A 20,006-nucleotide genomic window follows, 5' to 3' on the forward strand; every position below is an offset into this window, starting at 1 on the left:
CCAGTGCGGGAGGCGCTGCGTCGGGCGGGCGGCGGCGACCGGGCCCGGGCGGGCCTGCTCCAGGCTCCCCGGGCCGCGCCGTGAGAGGGGCGGCCGAACCAATGGGAGGAGGACACGTGGCGGCGGCGGGACAAGTCGGACACGTCCGGCGCCGGTGGACGTTGTCCGGCGCGCGGAGGAAGAAGGGGGCTAGGGTTTCGAGGAAGAGATCCGAAATTTCGGGGTGAGGTCTAGTTTTATAGGTAGAGGGAGTTAGGAAACTCCAAATGAGGTGCGGTTTGTGGCCACCCGATCGTGATCGAACGACCTAGATGATGGAGAGGGTTTTGGGCCACTTTGGAGGGGTGTTGGGCTGCGACACACACGAGGCCTTTTCGGTCCCTCGGTTAACCGTTGGAGTATCAAACGAAGTCCAAATGGCACGAAACTTGACAGGCGGTCTACCGGTAGTAAACCAAGGCCGCATGACAAGTCTCGGCCCAATCCGAAAACGTTTAACACCCGCACACGAAAAGAGGTAGAAAGGGACACCGGAGGACATAGGAGCGCTGGATTGCAAAACGGACAAAAGGGAAAATGCTCGGATGCATGAGACGAACATGTATGCAAATGAAATGCACATGATGACATGATATGGAATGCATGACACGCAAGAAAAGATAAGTCAACGACAGCGAATAACTGGAAGACACCTGGCACATCGGTCTCGGGGCGCTACAACACTCCACCACTACGAGAGGATCTCGTCCCGAGATCTAGAATGGCACCGGAGGGAAAATGGAAGAGAAAGAGAAGAGGTAAAGCTAAGTTGCTTCTTTGACCAATGAGTGAAACCAAAGAACCTTGAAAAGGTTAAGCCATTTCGAGAAAAGGATACAATGGAGATGATCGAAGTTGAAAACACTCCATCAGAAACGAGGGACAAGGAAGAACAACTTGGGGCAGCACTCCGATTGAAAAGAAAAGGAATTGAATAAGAACTTGGTAAAATTAGAAGATACTTGATGAAATGACAACACACTGCCTCCGGAACTAATGAATGAATGGAGCAAGGTGTAAGAAAGATCTCAGGCAGCACTCCGGTTGAGAAGGGAGGCAAAATTTGATAAGATGAGAGAGTTCGAAAGAAAACATGACACTCCGGTTGAATAGATAAACAAAGAAAAGAACATGATCTTCACAATACGAGATGTTGAGTGAAGAGAGCATCATCACAATGCCTCCGAAAGAAATGAAAGAATGTAAAGAAAAGAACGGAGAAGAAAAAAACAACATGTTCTACCCCCAAATGATTTTGAGAGAGCATCCTTAAAAAGAAGGATTGAACGGAGGGAAAACAAGGTCTTGAGAGAGCACGCTTGCAACAAATGCTAGAACAGAGTTGTTGGATTATCAACAACGAAAGGATAAGCTTGATGTGGGCTTATGTAAGACATCTCAAAATTATGAGGTGAACTTCTGCCACTAATGGGAAACAATAGATTGGATTGATATGAACAAGGAGACGAGAAACTTATTTCACCGGGAGTATAAATGAAGAACTTGGGTCATTTATGAGAACCATAAATAGCGACAATCCTTAGGGAAGGTTTTAGGTGAAATATGACCCAAGATGACTCCAATGAAGAGATTGATGGATTTAAGATATCCCATTCTTGACAACATGTGAATCATGAAACATGAACTCAAATTATGAAGAATGACATAGCACCACCTCAAATGATACGCTAGAACGAATTGCACTTCGGAATGCAAAATGAAGAATACTTGAGCTCCTCTGAAAAGAATCTCAATGAACACTTCAAGAAGGAATTGAATCCTTGATGAACCATCATGTAGAGCCTCCATGAAGAACTCCGGTAAACAAAAGGATAACGAAAAGATAGAGAAGTTGAAAACAGAAGGTGAACCCTCGTAATGATTTAGATGGATCTCCGTGATGATGTAATTGTGCGAGCCTGGGACTCCGGGAAAGAAAGATGAACAAATGAAATCAAGAATTTGATGAGCCTCCGGAATAGGGAATTGAGTTCACTCGATGAAACAAGAATAAGAATTACATTATGCTTATCCTTCACCAATTAAATTGATGACAATCAACGGATTTGACATATTACTTATTCTCGTAAAAAAGATTAAGAGAGATATAACATAAACTTGAGAAGGTCTTCAACGAAGCACCAGTAGGATTTGGAAACAGCGAATGAATTGATATGATAACCAAGGAAGAGAACTCTTGAACGAACCACCGGTAAGAATTGAAAAAGAATGAATAAGACATGAAGAAACACCGGGAAGGATTAGCAAATAAACGAAGATGCTAGAGAGAATTTAGATCCATGAGAACGAAGAGATCACGAGCTGACAAGAGAATACTTGAATGATGCACCAGTAAGATTTGGAGAACGAGAGATGAAAGCTGAGAATGAATAATTCTGAGATGATGGGCTCCGGAGAATCAAACTGAAAAGACTCCTGGACTGCTCCGGATAGGTGAAAAGAATTCTCACAATGAAAACAATTATGAGAGGATGGCATCAAGCTAGAACCATGAATCTTGAAGAGAATGGAGCAAGACTCAGAGAAAAATATTCTTCGGTCTTCAAATGTTGAGAATGATGACGAGAACCACCACTGAGAATTGTTGAGGCACTCCGGAATGAAGAATAGAAAGGTTGAGCCAATGATGAACAGAATTTGAAAGATCTTGGAGAAAAGCATTTGAGTGATGAAAAATTCATTCTTACGTCAAACTTTAAAAGATTTGAGAATAGCTCCGGGAAAATTAGAAGAGTCGGGTAAGATCCTGGGAAAAGACCTGTGGTTTAGGGCCCACTCAAAAGAAACACCGTAGAATGGTTTAAAAGAGAGAATGCACCGGTTGAATTTAACGGCTTGAATGAGATAACAAGCTCGAAATAAGTTGAACGGATCTTGAATGACAAAACGAGCCTTTTGAGATTTCTTCACCACTCCGGGAAAATTGAATAGCAAGCGGGGAATGATTATGAGGTGCAACGGCATAAGAACACATTTGAAACGAGGAAAAGGATGTGATCACCATCGAAAGATTGCATTGAACACACCGGGGAAGATAAAAGAACAAAGAATGATAAACTTGAGGCTCCGTTAGAATCTTCATGAGCATCACCGGGTACGAACATTGACGGAAAGGAATGGAGAGACTTCCCATCAATAAAAGGATACTTGAGTAACAATTCTGAGTCCTCGGAGAAAACAAGGGAGGGAGGGCGAGAAAAACAAAGGCAACTTGGAGACGGATGAAACAAACACCATTGAGAAGAAATGAGAATTGATCTTGCGGATGTTGATCGGATCCACTTGAAAAGAGACACGCCGGTTGAAAAAGGATTGACATGGCAATCTCGATTATCATGAAGGATTAGTATTCACATCGGAGTATGAGAACACCGCTTGGGGAAGGTATGGAATCAACATTTGACTTCGAAGCAACTCGAATAGCACAACTCAAAACAAAACAAAGGACTAGCTTGCAAAATAAGCCGGAACAAACATATGATAGAGATTTCGTTCGAAGTTTTCATGGTGGGGCCTACACGGGCTCGATCGTACAAAACCATCATGTACAAGGCAGTGCACATGACATACGAAGCGTCCCCGAGTCAGCATAGCCAAGGACTCTTTAAGACACAATCAGACCACTGTAAAACCAACCGTGCATAGTCAGACCACTAGACGTCGAACCCCAATTTCATATCATACCTCTGTCAAAAAGATATCCTAAGAGGTACTTGAATTCCCACTTATAAACTCCCGAACCTTTCCGCTTATGCAATCAGGTGTTGGGATACAGGGGAAGCATAATATCTCACCCAAAGCTAGCAAATCCTACATCCAGTTGTATCCATCCTTCAACACATAACCAAGAAACCTTCAGAAATCGTTTACCTCAACCTTCGAAAAGCATCTATTATACGAGTTATGGAAATACTCCCGAACTCCCGCCCAGTACTGGGTGGCGTCGAGGTTATCTCACCAATAACTGCATAAAAGAGATTTTCGATGTCGGCTAACTCAGGTATTCCAGAACTGCAACGATAAAATTGTGACGACAACACATCGAAGCTCAACTCCCCGGGACACTGCCACAACCCCTAAATGTCAGGAGGCACCAAGAAAAATGTTCTCGTCACAAAACCATCGGGACGATTCCAAGATACCCGTGTGATCCTAAATTTTTTTTAGTGAAATTTGAGAAGAGAAGAGTCAAAACTCTACGTCAGGATGCCTCACCAGAGCGACGAACGGACTGAGGAGTAAAAAGAATTCCTAACTCTCCGATATATAATCCTAAATGACTCAAAACATTTTTCTAGACTCAACAACGTTAGCGATTCGATCAAGCAGGGGGCTCCTAAGTCGGGGAAGGCTCTGATTACCAACTTGTAACGCCCTCGATGCGGCTATATCTCCCACGTGTCGAAGCACGACTTAGAGGCATAACCACATTGAAAGCAATGTCGCAAGTGAGGTAATCTTCACAACAACCCATGTAATACATAATGGAAAGTGATACATAGTTGGCTTACAATCGCCACTTCACACAATACAAGAATAAAACATTACATTCGTCCAGATACACTCAAGGTCCGACTACGGAACCAAAATAAAAGAAGACTACCCCAAATGCTACACAGATCCCCGATCGACCCCAACTGGGCTCCACTGCTGATCAACTAGAACGAAAACAACACAAAGGACAAGATCTTCATCGAGCTCCTCCTTGAGCTCGGTTGCGTCACCTGCACGGTATCATCGGCACCTGCAAACTGGTTTTGGAAGTAATCTGTGAGTCACGGGGACTCGGCAATCTCACACCCTCGCGATCAAGACTATTTAAGCTTATAGGTAGGGAAAAGGTATGAGGTGGAGCTGCAGGAAGCACTAGCATATATGGTGGCTAACATGCGCAAATGAGTGCGAGAAGAGAAGGCAAAGCACGTTTGAGAATCTATGATCAAGAAGTGATCCTAGAACAACCTACGTCAAGCATAACTCCAACACCGTGTTCACTTCCCGGACCCCGCCGAGAAGAGACCATCACGGTTACACACGCGGTTGATGCGTTTTGATTAAGATCAACTTCAGGTTTTCTACAACCAGACATTAACAAATTCCCATCTGCCCATAACCACGGGCACGGCTTTCGAAAGTTCAAATCCCTGCAGGGGTGTCCCAACTTAGCCCATCACAAGCTCTCACGGTCAACGAAGGATATTCCTTCTCCCAAGACAATCCGATCAGACTCGGCATCCCGGTTACAAGACATCCTAGACAATGGTAGAACAAGACCAGCAAAGCCACCCGAATGTGCCGACAAATCCCAATAGGAGCTGCACATATCTCGTTCTCAGGGCACACCGGATTGTCCAAGGTTCCAGTAGACCAGCCCAGAGTTGCCCCTGGTGGCCACCGGCAGCTGACAGGTTGGACCAACACTCAGAGGAGCACTGGCCCAGGGGGTTTAAATAAAGATGACCCTTGAGTCTGCAGAACCCAAGGGAAAGAAAAGGCTAGCTGGCGAATGGTAAAACCAATGTTGGTCCTTGCTGGAGGAGTTTTATTCAAGGCGAACTGTCAAGGGGTTCCCATTATAACCCAACCGTGTAAGGAACGCAAAATTCGGGATAGCAAATAACTGGAAGACACCTGGCACATCGGTCTCAGGGCGCCACAATTGATGAGGGGCTTCTTGCTAGACAGAGAGGAGGATGGTCAAGGGGATGTAGATATGGTTGGTCCGATATAGAACAAGAAAAAGAAAAAGATCCTTTGGTGTAGGTTTGAATACGAACACATGCCCGATTTTTGCTACACCTATGGTATAATTGGCCATGGCGAGAAGGAATGCGTGAAAAAAAAACTAAAGGGTGATGCACCCCAGTTTGGCCCTTGGCTGCGTGTACAAGAGACGATGAAGAGAGTACATGATGGAGGGAAGGGAATATGGGGAGATGGACGAGGAAATAGCGGGAGTAGGAGCTGGAGCGGGGGCCGAGGGGGGGGGTGGAACATCTGATTATGGGGATAGGAGGAACTATAATCTGGGTAGGGGAAGTGGTTCTACGGGCAGTGATGCGCCGACTTGGCGTAAGGAAGATAGAAATTCAGGAAGCCGGAGCCGTCAGGATGGTGGAGATGACGATGAAGTTACAAGTCCACTGAAGAAGAAAAATTCAGAGGAGATGGCCTCGGATAACAGTAAAACTACAAAGAGACTGGAGTTTAACACTGGAAACATCTCTGATCCAAAAGGAGAGCAGAATGGGGGAGAAATGAGTGTTGATGTGCAGGTTCATATAACAAGAGCCGGCAGGGGAGACGCATGCACTGATAAGGCTGATATGAGTAGAAACAAAGGATCACAGAGCAGACCGGCACAAGGGAACCACATGCATGGGCATGAGTAGAAGGGGAAAGCTGGAGGTAAATTTAAAAGGAAACTGAGAGATGCAAATAGTATGGAGAAAACATCAAAAGAACAACTATCGGTCACAGGCAAGAGGGATGGAGGGGAGATGGAGGTTGATGAAATTAACCGGGCAAAGAAAGGACGTGTGGATGGTGAGGAAAAGGGGTAGAGGGAGATGATACGTCCATTTTGCATCATGCTTTTGCATCGATATTTATTACATTATGGGTTGTTATTACACATTATGTCACAATACTTATGCCTATTCTCTCTTATTTTACAAGGTTTACATGACGAGGGAGATTGCCGGCAGCTGGGATTCTGGGCTAGAAAAGGAGCAAATATTAGAGACCTATTCTGCACAGCTCCAAAAGTCTTGAAACTTCACGGGAGTTATTTCCAGAATATATAAAAAATACTGAGCGCAAGAAGTTCCAGAGGGGGGCCACACCCTGGCCACGAGAGTGGGGCGCGCCCCCTGCCTCGTGGGCCCCCTGGTGGCCCTCCGATGCCCATCTTCTGCTATATGGAGTCTTTCATCGAGCAAAAAATCATAAGCAAGCTTTCGGGAGAAGACTCCACCGCCACGAGGCGGAACCTTGGCGGAACCAATCTAGGGCTCTGGCGGAGCTGTTCTGCCGGGGAAACTTCCCTCCGGGAGGGGGAAATCATCACCATCGTCATCACCAACGATCCTCTCATTAGGAGGGGGTCAATCTCCATCAACATCTTCACCAGCACCATCTCCTCTCAAACCCTAGTTCATCTCTTGTATCCAATCTTTGTATCCAAACCTCAGATTGGTACATGTGGGTTTCTAGTAGTGTTGATTACTCCTTGTAGTTGATGCTAGTTGGTTTACTTGGTGGAAGATCATATATTCAGATCCATTATGCATATTAATACCCCTCTGATTATGAACATGAATATGCTTTGTGAGTAGTTACGTTTGTTCCTGAGGACATGTGAATTTGGTATTCGTTCGATATTTTGATGAGATTTATGTTGTCATCCCTCTAGTGGTGTCATGTGAACGTCGACCACATGACACTTCACCATTGTTTGGGCCTAGAGGGAGGCATTGGGAAGTAATAAGTAGATGATGGGTTATTAGAGTGACAAAAGCTTAAACCCTAGTTTATGCGTTGCTTCGTAAGGAGCTAATTTGGATCCATATGTTTCATGCTATGGTTAGTTTACCTTAATACTTTTGTTGTAGTTGTGGGTGCTTGCAATAGGGGTTAATCATAAGTGGGATGCTTGTACAAGTAAGGACAGTACCCAAGCACCGGTCCACCCACATATCAGATTATCAAAGTACCGAACGCGAGTCATATGATCGTGATGAAAACTAGCTTGACGATAATTCCCATGTGTCCTCTGTCAGGACCCCGACTCAATGCCACATCGATCTAGCATGTAACACCTCATATCACTTTGCGGCCTCACGCACGGTATCCCCACGGGTGTCGCCTTACCTTTGCCCGGGACCGTTTGCGCATTTTGGCACACGTATATGATGGTGTTGCTAGCATCCATATGATAAAGAGCCCGGGCTGACATGGCTAGTCGTAAACCCAAAGTGGCACTAACTTACAGGGACATGCATCCATGACCCAGCATCGAACGTGTCGGTCATCAGCGAGTGAATCCAGGCTGTACCACTGGGCTAGCAGGACTCCGGTGAACCGGGCTGTAGCGGGCTAGCAGGACTCCGGTATTCATCGCGTGACATTTCCCCGAAGGGACAGACACAGGATCGAAGAAGGACACATGTCGGCCGGCCTAAGTGTTCCGGAGCAGTAGCAAGCTACCAGGGCTCAGTGGAAGCACTAGGAGACATTTCCCGGTAAGAGAGGCTACTAAGAATAAACAACTAGATAGTCAGATCCCACACATAGCAATACACATCACACGTACGCATAACATGCAAGTATGTGCTGTACAACATGGCATCACAGCATAACTCAACAACTCATATAGATAAAGGCTCAGAAGAGCCGTCACAGTATTATTACAAACAGGGGTCACATGACCCAACAGTCAGAGCAATCAAGCAACAAGCGGAAGCATTACATGTCTGGGTACAGACATCTACAAATGAAAAAGGCTGAAGAGCCTGACTATCTACAACATCCGATCAAGATCGTAGCTGAGGTACTAGCTACTAGTCGAAGTCCACGAGAACACTAGTAAGACCGAAGTCTCCGCTGCAAAAACATAAATAAAGCAACATGAGTACAAAGGTACTCAGCAAGACTTACATCAGATCCTATCGTACATGCATTGGTATCAAGAGGGTAATGTGGGGTTTAGTTGCAGCAAGCCAGCTTTGACTCTGTGGCTATCCTATTCTACGACTACCAGAAACTCTGGAGGTGAAACAACGTACACGAGTCCACTAATCACCACACAATACACTACTATGGATTCGTCCCCGTCTCCCTACGAGAAGGCCATCCATAGCACTCACACTTGTCTTGAGCATTTTATAGTATCCACTTCAAGTTGTCTATGTACCATGTAAGCATCCAAGAAGTCCATAACCGCGGACCCGGCTATTCGAATAGATCATGTTAACCCTGCAGGGGTGTACTTCTTCACACACGCTCTCGCCACTTACCGCCATGTACACGTCATGTATCTCGGCAACCTTCAAGCGGATACTATAACATGTGCCCACCAACCGGGTGCCACTCGGTACACCGGGCCACGTGTTCCTAGTCTGTCCCAAGCTCACCCTGCCGGGTGCCACTTGGTAGAAAAATAGCACTACCTACAAACACCAGAAACTAGTTGCGACTCCTGGACAGAGATCAAGTTGGTTAATAAGTCGAGAGGGCTTGGAGCGCCCGGAGCCCAATGTGTGGTAGTATCGAGTCATTGGACAACATACACAGAACTCAGGGCTTAAGGACGGTTCCAGTGAGACAACCCACCATGTACTCCTACATGGCCTCTCACCGCTACCTTTACCAAATCGTGTTCACACACTTCACTCTCAGCATCAGAACATATCATAACACTCCAATTCATTCCCAATGAATCAGACCTGACACAACTCTAAGCAATAGCAGGCATAGCATGGTAGGAACACAACAATGGCTTCAATCAACTCCTACACATGCTAGTGGGTTTCAACTATTTACTGTGGCAATGACAGGTCATGCAGAGGAATGGGTTCAACTACCGCAGCACAAAGTAGCAGATGAATCGTTGTTGTCCTAATGCAATAACTGAGAGCAGGAGCGAGAGAGTAGGGTTTTATCGAAATGAACAAGGGGGTTTGCTTGCCTGGTAAATCAACAAGGGAGGCACTGCTTCACAGACAGGTACTCTGGAACGTCTCCGGAGCAGGACCTATCGAGAAGGAATGGTGCCGGCAATCAAAACACAATCATATGCAACAATATGATGCATGAACATGGCATGTAGATGTGATGCTGTTTGAGCTAATGCATCTAGTAAACATTTGGTTTGAAGTCCTTTTGAACCAAAGGTTCAAATGCATTTCTAAATTAAGTCTCTTATATATGCCCTAATGTGTTTTCCCATATTCAGCATGTATAACTTGGTTTTTCATGCATGAAACTAGTACAGATGGAAAGATTGCATTTTTCTGATAATTTTTCATATATAAATTATTTAAATCTGAGCTACGGTTGAATTGTTATGAATTTTTGAAGTTTAAATCATTTTCTGGATTTTCTGAATTATTTTAATTCCAGAAAATATATAATTGCGTCAGCATGACGTCAGCACGACGTCAGCGGTCAACTGGGCTGGTCCGGTCAAACCTGACGTGTGGGACCCACATGTCAGTGACAGGGGGGTTAACAGGGGTTAATTAATTTAATTAAAAGGTTAGGGGGGGTCGGGCCCACTGGTCAGCGACCCTGGGGGGTCAAACCCGGTCAACTCGCCGGCGTTTAGCCGCCGGCGAGGCCGAGCGCGGCGGAGGAAGTGCATTTGCACGTTACGGCCACCAAACGGGAGGCAGAGAGCATCTACGAGCTCCTGGGAACGAGCCGCAGCTCTTGGTGGTGATGGTTGAGCTCGGGGTGGCCGGAGACGTCGCCGGCGACGACTTTGGCGGTCGCCGGAGTTCGGGCGCCGATGAAAACGGTGCCACCGTGCACGGAAGGATCAACGGGTAGCAACTACGCGTTCTGCAGGCTCCCACAAAGCCAACGGGCATATGCACGGGGCCGATTGGCCACCGGAGCCTCGTCGGCGACGAGTTCGTGCGGCGGTGTGCTCCGGGCATCATGGGAAGTGGTGCTACAACGAGCGCTAGGCCGTGGGGTTAGGGGGAAACGACGGAGGAGCTCACTGGGAGGTCGAAGCGCAGCTCAGTGGGCCTGGGGACGACCTAGACGGCGCGAATCGAAGACGAGGTCACCGGCGGCCGAAGGTTGAAGAAGAGCTCGAAGTCGACGCTGCAGGGCTTCCGGCGGGGCGTGGTTTGGTGAGGGGGTCGAGGACGACGTCGCGGTGGTCGTGGGCACAACCGAGGGGCGAGGGGGTGGCTGTGGCTGTGGTGGTTCTCATCGGCGGCGGCGGCCGCGTTCGGTGGAAGTGAGGGGGAGCCAGAGGAGGGGATGAGCATGGGGGGGAGGAGGAATGAGAGGGCCTGGGGTGCGTGGCCGTCTCCGTGGCATTGGGAGGGAGTCCGGGGAAGCAGGAGGTGGCCAGCAGGGGGGGAGGTGGCACGCGCGCGTGCCGGCGAGCGTCGGGCACACGCCCTCGTCCTTCTGTCCGAGGAGGGAGACGACAGAAGGCAGCGGGGGTGGGCTGGCCGCCAGCTGGAGATGGGCCAGGTAAGTGGCCCAGGTAAGTCTCTCTCCCCTTTTCTGTTTTCTTTTCTAATTTTCTGACATTTGTTTGATTTAATAAATATATTAAATCATTTAATTTTATTATGCCAATTTTTGTAGGGGCTAATGGTATTATTCCAGAGCTCTTTTATAATTGGCATAATTTTTGGACCATATTTCATATATATAGAAATATATTTCCAATGCAAATATTTATCGAATTAATCCAAATGGCCAAAATAAATGTCCATGAGCTCCTAAAAATATTGTTTTGATTTTTATCTCTGTCCAATATTTTCAGAGGGCAACATGAGCATTTTCTTGGACCCTTTTGGAGAAATTTTTATTTGGGTCATTTTCAAAAAATGATTCTGAGGTTTCCACCAATCCTCATTTCAAATTTAAATGAAATTTAAATATGATGCACAAATAGCTAGCTAGTCTAAGTCATACCAGACTAGGGATGTGACAACTCGCCCCCACTTGACAGAATCTCGTCTCGAGATTCAGGGGTCGACGGAAAGAAAGCGGGGTACTCCAGTCGAAGACGATCTTCTCGCTCCCAAGTAGCCTCTCTCTCGGAATGATGAGACCACTGAACTTTGAGAAACTTGATGTTCTGACGTCGGGTAACACGCTCTGCTTGATCAAGAATGCGAACCGGGTACTCTCGGTATGTGAGGTTATCTTGGAGATCAAGCGTTTCGTGGTCCACTCCATGAATAGGATCCGAGAAGCAACGCCTGAGTTGAGAGACGTGGAAGACATCATGAACTCGAGAAAGATGTGGGGGTAGTTCCAACTGGTAGGCAACCTCTCCTCGTTTAGCGAGAATGCGAAAAGGACCAATGTAACGAGGAGCCAACTTGCCCTTGATACCGAAACGATGGGTACCCTTCAAAGGAGTAACCCGAAGGTAAGCTTGGTCGCCAATTTCATAAGTCATATCCTTATGATGACGATCATACTGGCTTTTCTGACGAGACTGGGCTGTTTTCAAATTCTCACGGATGATGCGAACTTGCTCTTCTGCCTCCTGGATCATATCCGGTCCAAAGAATTGTCTTTCACCGGTTTCTGACCAGTTCAAAGGTGTTCGACATCTTCGTCCATAGAGAACCTCAAAAGGAGCTTGCTTGAGGCTGGATTGGTAGCTATTGTTATAGGCAAACTCGGCGAAAGGAAGACATTTCTCCCAATCCATACCGAATGAGATAACGCAAGCTCTGAGCATGTCTTCGAGAATTTGATTGACCCGTTCCACCTGACCACTCGACTGAGGGTGGAAAGCGGTACTGAAGGAAAGATGGGTTCCCATGGCAGTTTGGAAGCTCTCCCAGAAGTGAGAAGTGAAAAGACTGCCACGGTCTGAATTGATCTCTAGTGGAACACCATGAAGTGACACTATTCGAGAAATATATAAGTCAGCAAGCTGACTAGCAGTGATATTTTCCCGAACAGGAAGGAAGTGAGCCACTTTGGAGAGACGATCAATGACTACGAAGATAGCATTATTCCCTCTCTTGGTCCTGGGAAAGCCGGTGATGAAGTCCATACCAACTTTATCCCATTTCCATTCAGGAATAGCTAAGGGCTGAAGGGTGCCAGCAGGTCTTTGATGCTCTGCCTTAACGCGACGACATACGTCACATTTAGCAATGAACTCAGCGATTTCTCTCTTCATCCTAGTCCACCAGAACCTCTGGCGTAGGTCTTGATACATCTTAGTACTACCGGGATGAATCGTGAGAGGATATTCATGCGCCTCCTTAAGGATCAATTGTCGCAGATGTTGATTCTTGGGAACCACCAAGCGATTCTCAAAGAAAACAACTCCACGATCATCCATAGAGAAACATCCACCAACTCCCTTCTTAATGTTTCTCTTGATCCGAGAAATTCCTGTGTCTTGCTTTTGAGCAGCGATAATCCGATCTTCAAGATCAAGTTTCGCCACCAGGGTAGAAAGGAATCCGCGAGGAGCAATGTGAAGGTTAAGCTTACAGAATTCCTCATGGAGAAGTGGTTGGCCTTGCTGCAACATGAGATTGTTGCAATAGGATTTACGGCTTAGAGCATCAGCCATGACATTGGCTTTGCCTGGGGTGTAGGTAATCCCTAGATCATAATCTGTGATCAACTCCAACCAACGTCTTTGCCTAAGGTTCAGATCCGGTTGGGTGAAGATATACTTGAGACTCTGGTGATTGGTGTAGATCTCGCAACGTTTACCAAGGAGGTAATGTCGCCAGGTCTTGAGTGCATAGACTACGGCTGCAAGCTCTAGATCATGTGTAGGATAATTCTCCTCATGTGGATGCAACTGTCGAGATGCATAGGCAATCACATGACGATCCTGCATAAGAATGCAACCTAGTCCCTGTCGTGAGGCGTCGCAGTAGATAATAAAGTCTTTAGTGAAATCCGGTGGCACAAGTATGGGAGCAGAAGTCAGGCGTCTTTTCAGTTCCTGAAAACTGTACTCACACTGTGGGGACCACTCGAACCTTTTATCTTTCTTGAGAAGTTCCGTGAGGGGTTTGGCTACTTTGGAGAAGTTTTCAACAAAGCGGCGACAATAGCTGGCTAGGCCAAGGAAACTCCTAACTTGTTTGACTGTTTCAGGTGGAGTCCAATCGAGAACGGCTTGAACTCTCTCGGGATTGACAGCAATGCCCTTACCAGAGATTACGTGGCCTAGGTAGGTCACTTCTGGCAACTAAAATTCACACTTGGAGAACTTGGCATAAAGGCGGTGCTCTCTGAGTTTTTCTAACACAAGTCTAAGATGTTCGGAATGCTCTTCCTCGTTCTTCGAGTAAATAAGAATATCATCGAGGTAAACCACGACGAACTTATCTAAGTACTCCATGAAGATCGAGTTCATCAAGCGGGAGAATGTGGCTGGGCGTTGGTTAGGCCAAAGGACATGACGGTGTACTCGTACTGGCCATAACGAGTGACAAAAGCTGTCTTGGGAATGTCCCCGTTTCTGATCTTGATTTGATGGTAGCCTAACCTTAAATCCATCTTGGAGAAGACTGAGGATCCAGCGAGCTGATCATACAGGTCGTTGATCCTGGGAAGCGGATACTTGTTCTTTATCGTGACCAAATTAACGGGACAATAATCTACAACCATCCGGTCCGTACCATCCTTCTTCTTGACGAAAAGGACGGGGCAAGCCCAAGGAGAAGAACTAGGACGGATGAAACCCTTTTGCAAGGACTCATCGAGTTGTTTCTTAAGCTCGGCTAGTTCTAAGGGTGCCATCTTGTAAGGTCTCCGGGAGATTGGAGCTGTTCCTGGGATAAGATCTATGACAAACTCTACTTCTCTGTCAGGTGGAACACCTGGCAGTTCCTCTGGAAAGACATCCGGAAAGTCACGGACTACCGGGATATCTTCAAGGTCTGGAAGAGGGCTGGCATTAAGAGAATAGAGCTGACACTTTGCAACTCTAGTGGAGACGGTGACTATCTTGCCAGACGGGTGTGTAAGCTGAACAGATCTTGTGTAACAATCAATCTTGGCATGATGAGCTGTCATCCAGTCCATACCCAAGATGATGTTAATATCTGAGGACTTGAGGGCTACAAGTGATGCAAGGAATACAATTCTATCAACAAGGATTTCATTACCATGGCTGATTCTGGTGGTCTGCCATCTAGACCCTGGGGTTTGGATTTCAAGCGGAGTTGGCATATCGCAAAATGACATGTCATGCAAACGAGCATAGCCTTCAGAAATGAAGGAGTGAGATGCTCCAGTATCGAATAGAACTGATGCTGGGTGACAATTGACAAGGAGTGTACCAAGAACGACATCTGGATCATCATGAGCGTCTTTAGCTGAGACGTGATGCACACGTCCACGTTCAGTGGAAACTGACTTGACACTGATCATCTTGCGTGATGGCTTAACACAGCCAACAGTCTTCTCGGGCTGGGGTGGAGCATAACTAGTCTGAGAGCAGTCACGTGCATAGTGTCCTGGCTTCCCGCATGTGAAGCAAGTCCCTGAGGTTGGACGGGGACCCGCACTGACAAGCGGTCTACCAGTAGGCCTGGGTGGAACATACGACTGAGCTGGGGAAGGCACCACATAGGATGACCTCGGTGTATAACCGGAAGGAAGAGCGGAGTTTGGAACCCAAATCCGGCGTTTCTGGGAACTAGAACCGGAGGAAGATCCCAAATCACGGGTGTGCTTACGAGACTCTTCGTAAGTGAGCTGAGATGTCTCTGCATTGATGGCTTTGTTCACAAGAGCTTGGAATGTATCGCAATGATGCAGGTGAAGATCACGACGCAACTTGGGGTTGAGACCCTTCCGGAACCTAGCCTGCTTCTTAGCATCCGTGGACACTTCTTCTGTGGCATAACGGGCAAGGTTCTCGAACTCTCTGCTATAAGCATCAACAGCCATCTTACTCTGGGTGAAACTACAGAACTCTTCTCTCTTGCGATCAATGAGGGCCTGGGGAATGTGATGCTCGCGAAAAGCCTCAGTGAAATCCTTCCAGGTAGGAATCTGGCCAGCTGGAAGCATAGCCTCGTAGTTCTACCACCAAAGACTAGCAGGACCTTCCAGGTGGTATGTGGCATAAGTGACCATGTCATCTTCAGCTACGCTCGCGGAACGCAGCTTATGGGTGATGCTACGGAGCCAGTCATCTGCATCGAGTGGCTCGATGGAATGATGAAAGGTAGGTGGGTGCAAGCGAATGAAATCATGAATGGTAGCAGACCCTTTGAACTGATGTGCGGTGTTCTCCTCGATACGTGCCAACAAACGGTTAGACTCACGCTTGTTCCTCTCCATCTCTAGCATGAACTCTGCCAGCGAAGGCTGGTCGGGAGGATTCTCATCCCTACCATCTCCATGGTTCCGACTACGATTAAAAGAACTTGATGACATCCTGCGAAACGAAACCCAGGGATGTAATCAACATTAACTATAGACTATAGAATGTAGGACAAGGAATTAATATCACTCGAACTCCTTAGGAAAATTCCGGCAGCATAACGGCAGTAAAATGCTCAGAATGAGACATCCTACTAAAAATGGGGTAGTACAACAACTCAACATCACCACTCAAGGTTCTGGGATAGTACTAAACAGACTACACCGGAAATACTCAAAACTGGGGTATGACTCTGATCAACCAGTCCTATGGAACTACGGAGTAGTAACACGTGATCCTGATAGATGGAAGAGAAAGCCTAGTTCCTTAACCCCGTAGGAAAGATAGGATGACTCAGATCAGAAGGCCATGAGGTAAAGGAGTAAAAAGAGCCTTACGTTCCATCCCACAATCAATTCCCTTATATAACTAAAGAATTTCTAGACTCAACTTCGACCAGTTTGGCTTGGTAATCCTACAGGCAGTCAAGCTCTGATACCAACGCTGTCAGGACCCCGACTCAATGCCACATCGATCTAGCATGTAACACCTCATATCACTTTGCGGCCTCACGCACGGTATCCCCACGGGTGTCGCCTTACCTTTGCCCGGGACCGTTTGCGCATTTTGGCACACGTATATGATGGTGTTGCTAGCATCCATATGATAAAGAGCCCGGGCTGACATGGCTAGTCGTAAACCCAAAGTGGCACTAACTTACAGGGACAGGCATCCATGACCCAGCATCGAACGTGTCGGTCATCAGCGAGTGAATCCAGGCTGTAGCACTGGGCTAGCAGGACTCCGGTGAACCGGGCTGTAGCGAGCTAGCAGGACTCCGGTATTCATCGCGTGACATTTCCCCAAAGGGACAGACACAGGATCGAAGAAGGACACATGCCGGCCGGCCTAAGTGTTCCGGAGCAGTAGCAAGCTACCAGGGCTCAGTGGAAGCACTAGGAGACATTTCCCGGTAAGAGAGGCTACTAAGAATAAACAACTAGATAGTCAGATCCCACACATAGCAATACACATCACACGTACGCATAACATGCAAGTATGTGTTGTACAACATGGCATCACAGCATAACTCAACAACTCATATAGATAAAGGCTCAGAAGAGCCGTCACAGTATTATTACAAACAGGGGTCACATGACCCAACAGTCAGAGCAATCAAGCAACAAGCGGAAGCATTACATGTCTGGGTACAGACATCTACAAATGAAAAAGGCTGAAGAGCCTGACTATCTACAACATCCGATCAAGATCGTAGCTGAGGTACTAGCTACTAGTCGAAGTCCACGAGAACACTAGTAAGACCGAAGTCTCCGCTGCAAAAACATAAATAAAGCAACATGAGTACAAAGGTACTCAGCAAGACTTACATCAGATCCTATCGTACATGCATTGGTATCAAGAGGGTAATGTGGGGTTTAGTTGCAGCAAGCCAGCTTTGACTCTGTGGCTATCCTATTCTACGACTACCAGAAACTCTGGAGGTGAAACAACGTACACGAGTCCACTAATCACCACACAATACACTACTATGGATTCGTCCCCGTCTCCCTACGAGAAGGCCATCCATAGCACTCACACTTGTCTTGAGCATTTTATAGTATCCACTTCAAGTTGTCTATGTACCATGTAAGCATCCAAGAAGTACATAACCGCGGACCCGGCTATTCGAATAGATCATGTTAACCCTGCAGGGGTGTACTTCTTCACACACGCTCTCGCCACTTACCGCCATGTACACGTCATGTATCTCGGCTACCTTCAAGCGGAAGCCTGGCGAGGGTGTCGGCCACGACCTGACTAACCACACAAGACTCTAGTCCAGGTTTATCGCCTATTCGGGTTCCATCCGCAAGGAGATCTGGCCGGGGTGTCGCTCACGGCCCCAAACGATGTGAGCAGGGTTCCCGAGCCCACCAACCGGGTGCCACTCGGTACACCGGGCCACGTGTGCCTAGTCTGTCCCAAGCTCACCCTGCCGGGTGCCACTTGGTAGAAAAATAGCACTACCTACAAACACCAGAAACTAGTTGCGACTCCTGGACAGAGATCAAGTTGGTTAATAAGTCGAGAGGGCTTGGAGCGCCCGGAGCCCAATGTGTGGTAGTATCGAGTCATTGGACAACATACACAGAACTCAGGGCTTAAGGACGGTTCCAGTGAGACAACCCACCATGTACTCCTACATGGCCTCTCACCGCTACCTTTACCAAATCGTGTTCACACACTTCACTCTCAGCATCAGAACATATCGTAACACTCCAATTCATTCCCAATGAATCAGACCTGACACAACTCTAAGCAATAGCAGGCATAGCATGGTAGGAACACAACAATGGCTTCAATCAACTCCTACACATGCTAGTGGGTTTCAACTATTTACTGTGGCAATGACAGGTCATGCAGAGGAATGGGTTCAACTACCGCAGCACAAAGTAGCAGATGAATCGTTGTTGTCCTAATGCAATAACTGAGAGCAGGAGCGAGAGAGTAGGGTTTTATCGAAATGAACAAGGGGGTTTGCTTTCCTGGTAAATCAACAAGGGAGGCACTGCTTCACAGACAGGTACTCTGGAACGTCTCCGGAGCAGGACCTATCGAGAAGGAACGGTGCCGGCAATCAAAACACAATCATATGCAACAATATGATGCATGAACATGGCATGTAGATGTGATGCTGTTTGAGCTAATGCATCTAGTAAACATTTGGTTTGAAGTCCTTTTGAACCAAAGGTCCAAATGCATTTCTAAATTAAGTCTCTTATATATGCCCTAATGTGTTTTCCCATATTCAGCATGTATAACTTGGTTTTTCATGCATGAAACTAGTACAGATGGAAATATTGCATTTTTCTGATAATTTTTCATATATAAATTATTTAAATCTGAGCTACGGTTGAATTGTTATGAATTTTTGAAGTTTAAATCATTTTCTGGATTTTCTGAATTATTTTAATTCCAGAAAATATATAATTGCGTCAGCATGACGTCAGCACGACGTCAGCGGTCAACTGGGCTGGTCCGGTCAAACCTGACGTGTGGGACCCACACGTCAGTGACAGGGGGGTTAACAGGGGTTAATTAATTTAATTAAAAGGTTAGGGGGGGGTCGGGCCCACTGGTCAGCGACCCTGGGGGGTCAAACCCGGTCAACTCGCCGGCGTTTAGCCGCCGGCGAGGCCGAGCGCGGCGGAGGAAGTGCATTTGCACGTTACGGCCACCAAACGGGAGGCGGAGAGCATCTACGAGCTCCTGGGAACGAGCCGCAGCTCTTGGTGGTGATGGTTGAGCTCGGGGTGGCCGGAGACATCGCCGGCGACGACTTTGGCGGTCGCCGGAGTTCGGGCGCCGATGAAAACGGCGCCACCGTGCACGGAAGGATCAACGGGTAGCAACTACGCGTTCTGCAGGCTCCCACAAAGCCAACGGGCATATGCACGGGGCCGATTGGCCACCGGAGCCTCGTCGGCGACGAGTTCGTGCGGCGGTGTGCTCCGGGCATCATGGGAAGTGGTGCTACAACGAGCGCTAGGCCGTGGGGTTAGGGGGAAACGACGGAGGAGCGCACTGGGAGGTCGAAGCGCACCTCAGTGGGCCTGGGGACGACCTAGACGACGCGAATCGAAGACGAGGTCACCGGCGGCCGAAGGTTGAAGAAGAGCTCGAAGTCGACGCTGCAGGGCTTCCGGCGGGGCGTGGTTCGTTGAGGGGGTCGAGGACGACGTCGCGGAGCTCGTGGGCACAACCGAGGGGCGAGGGGGTGGCTGTGGCCGTGGTGGTTCTCGTCGGCGGCGGCGGCCGCGTTCGGTGG

This window comes from Triticum dicoccoides, chromosome 5A (genome assembly GCF_002162155.2).
Source record: "Triticum dicoccoides isolate Atlit2015 ecotype Zavitan chromosome 5A, WEW_v2.0, whole genome shotgun sequence".
In the NCBI taxonomy this organism is placed as follows: Eukaryota; Viridiplantae; Streptophyta; class Magnoliopsida; order Poales; family Poaceae; genus Triticum; species Triticum dicoccoides.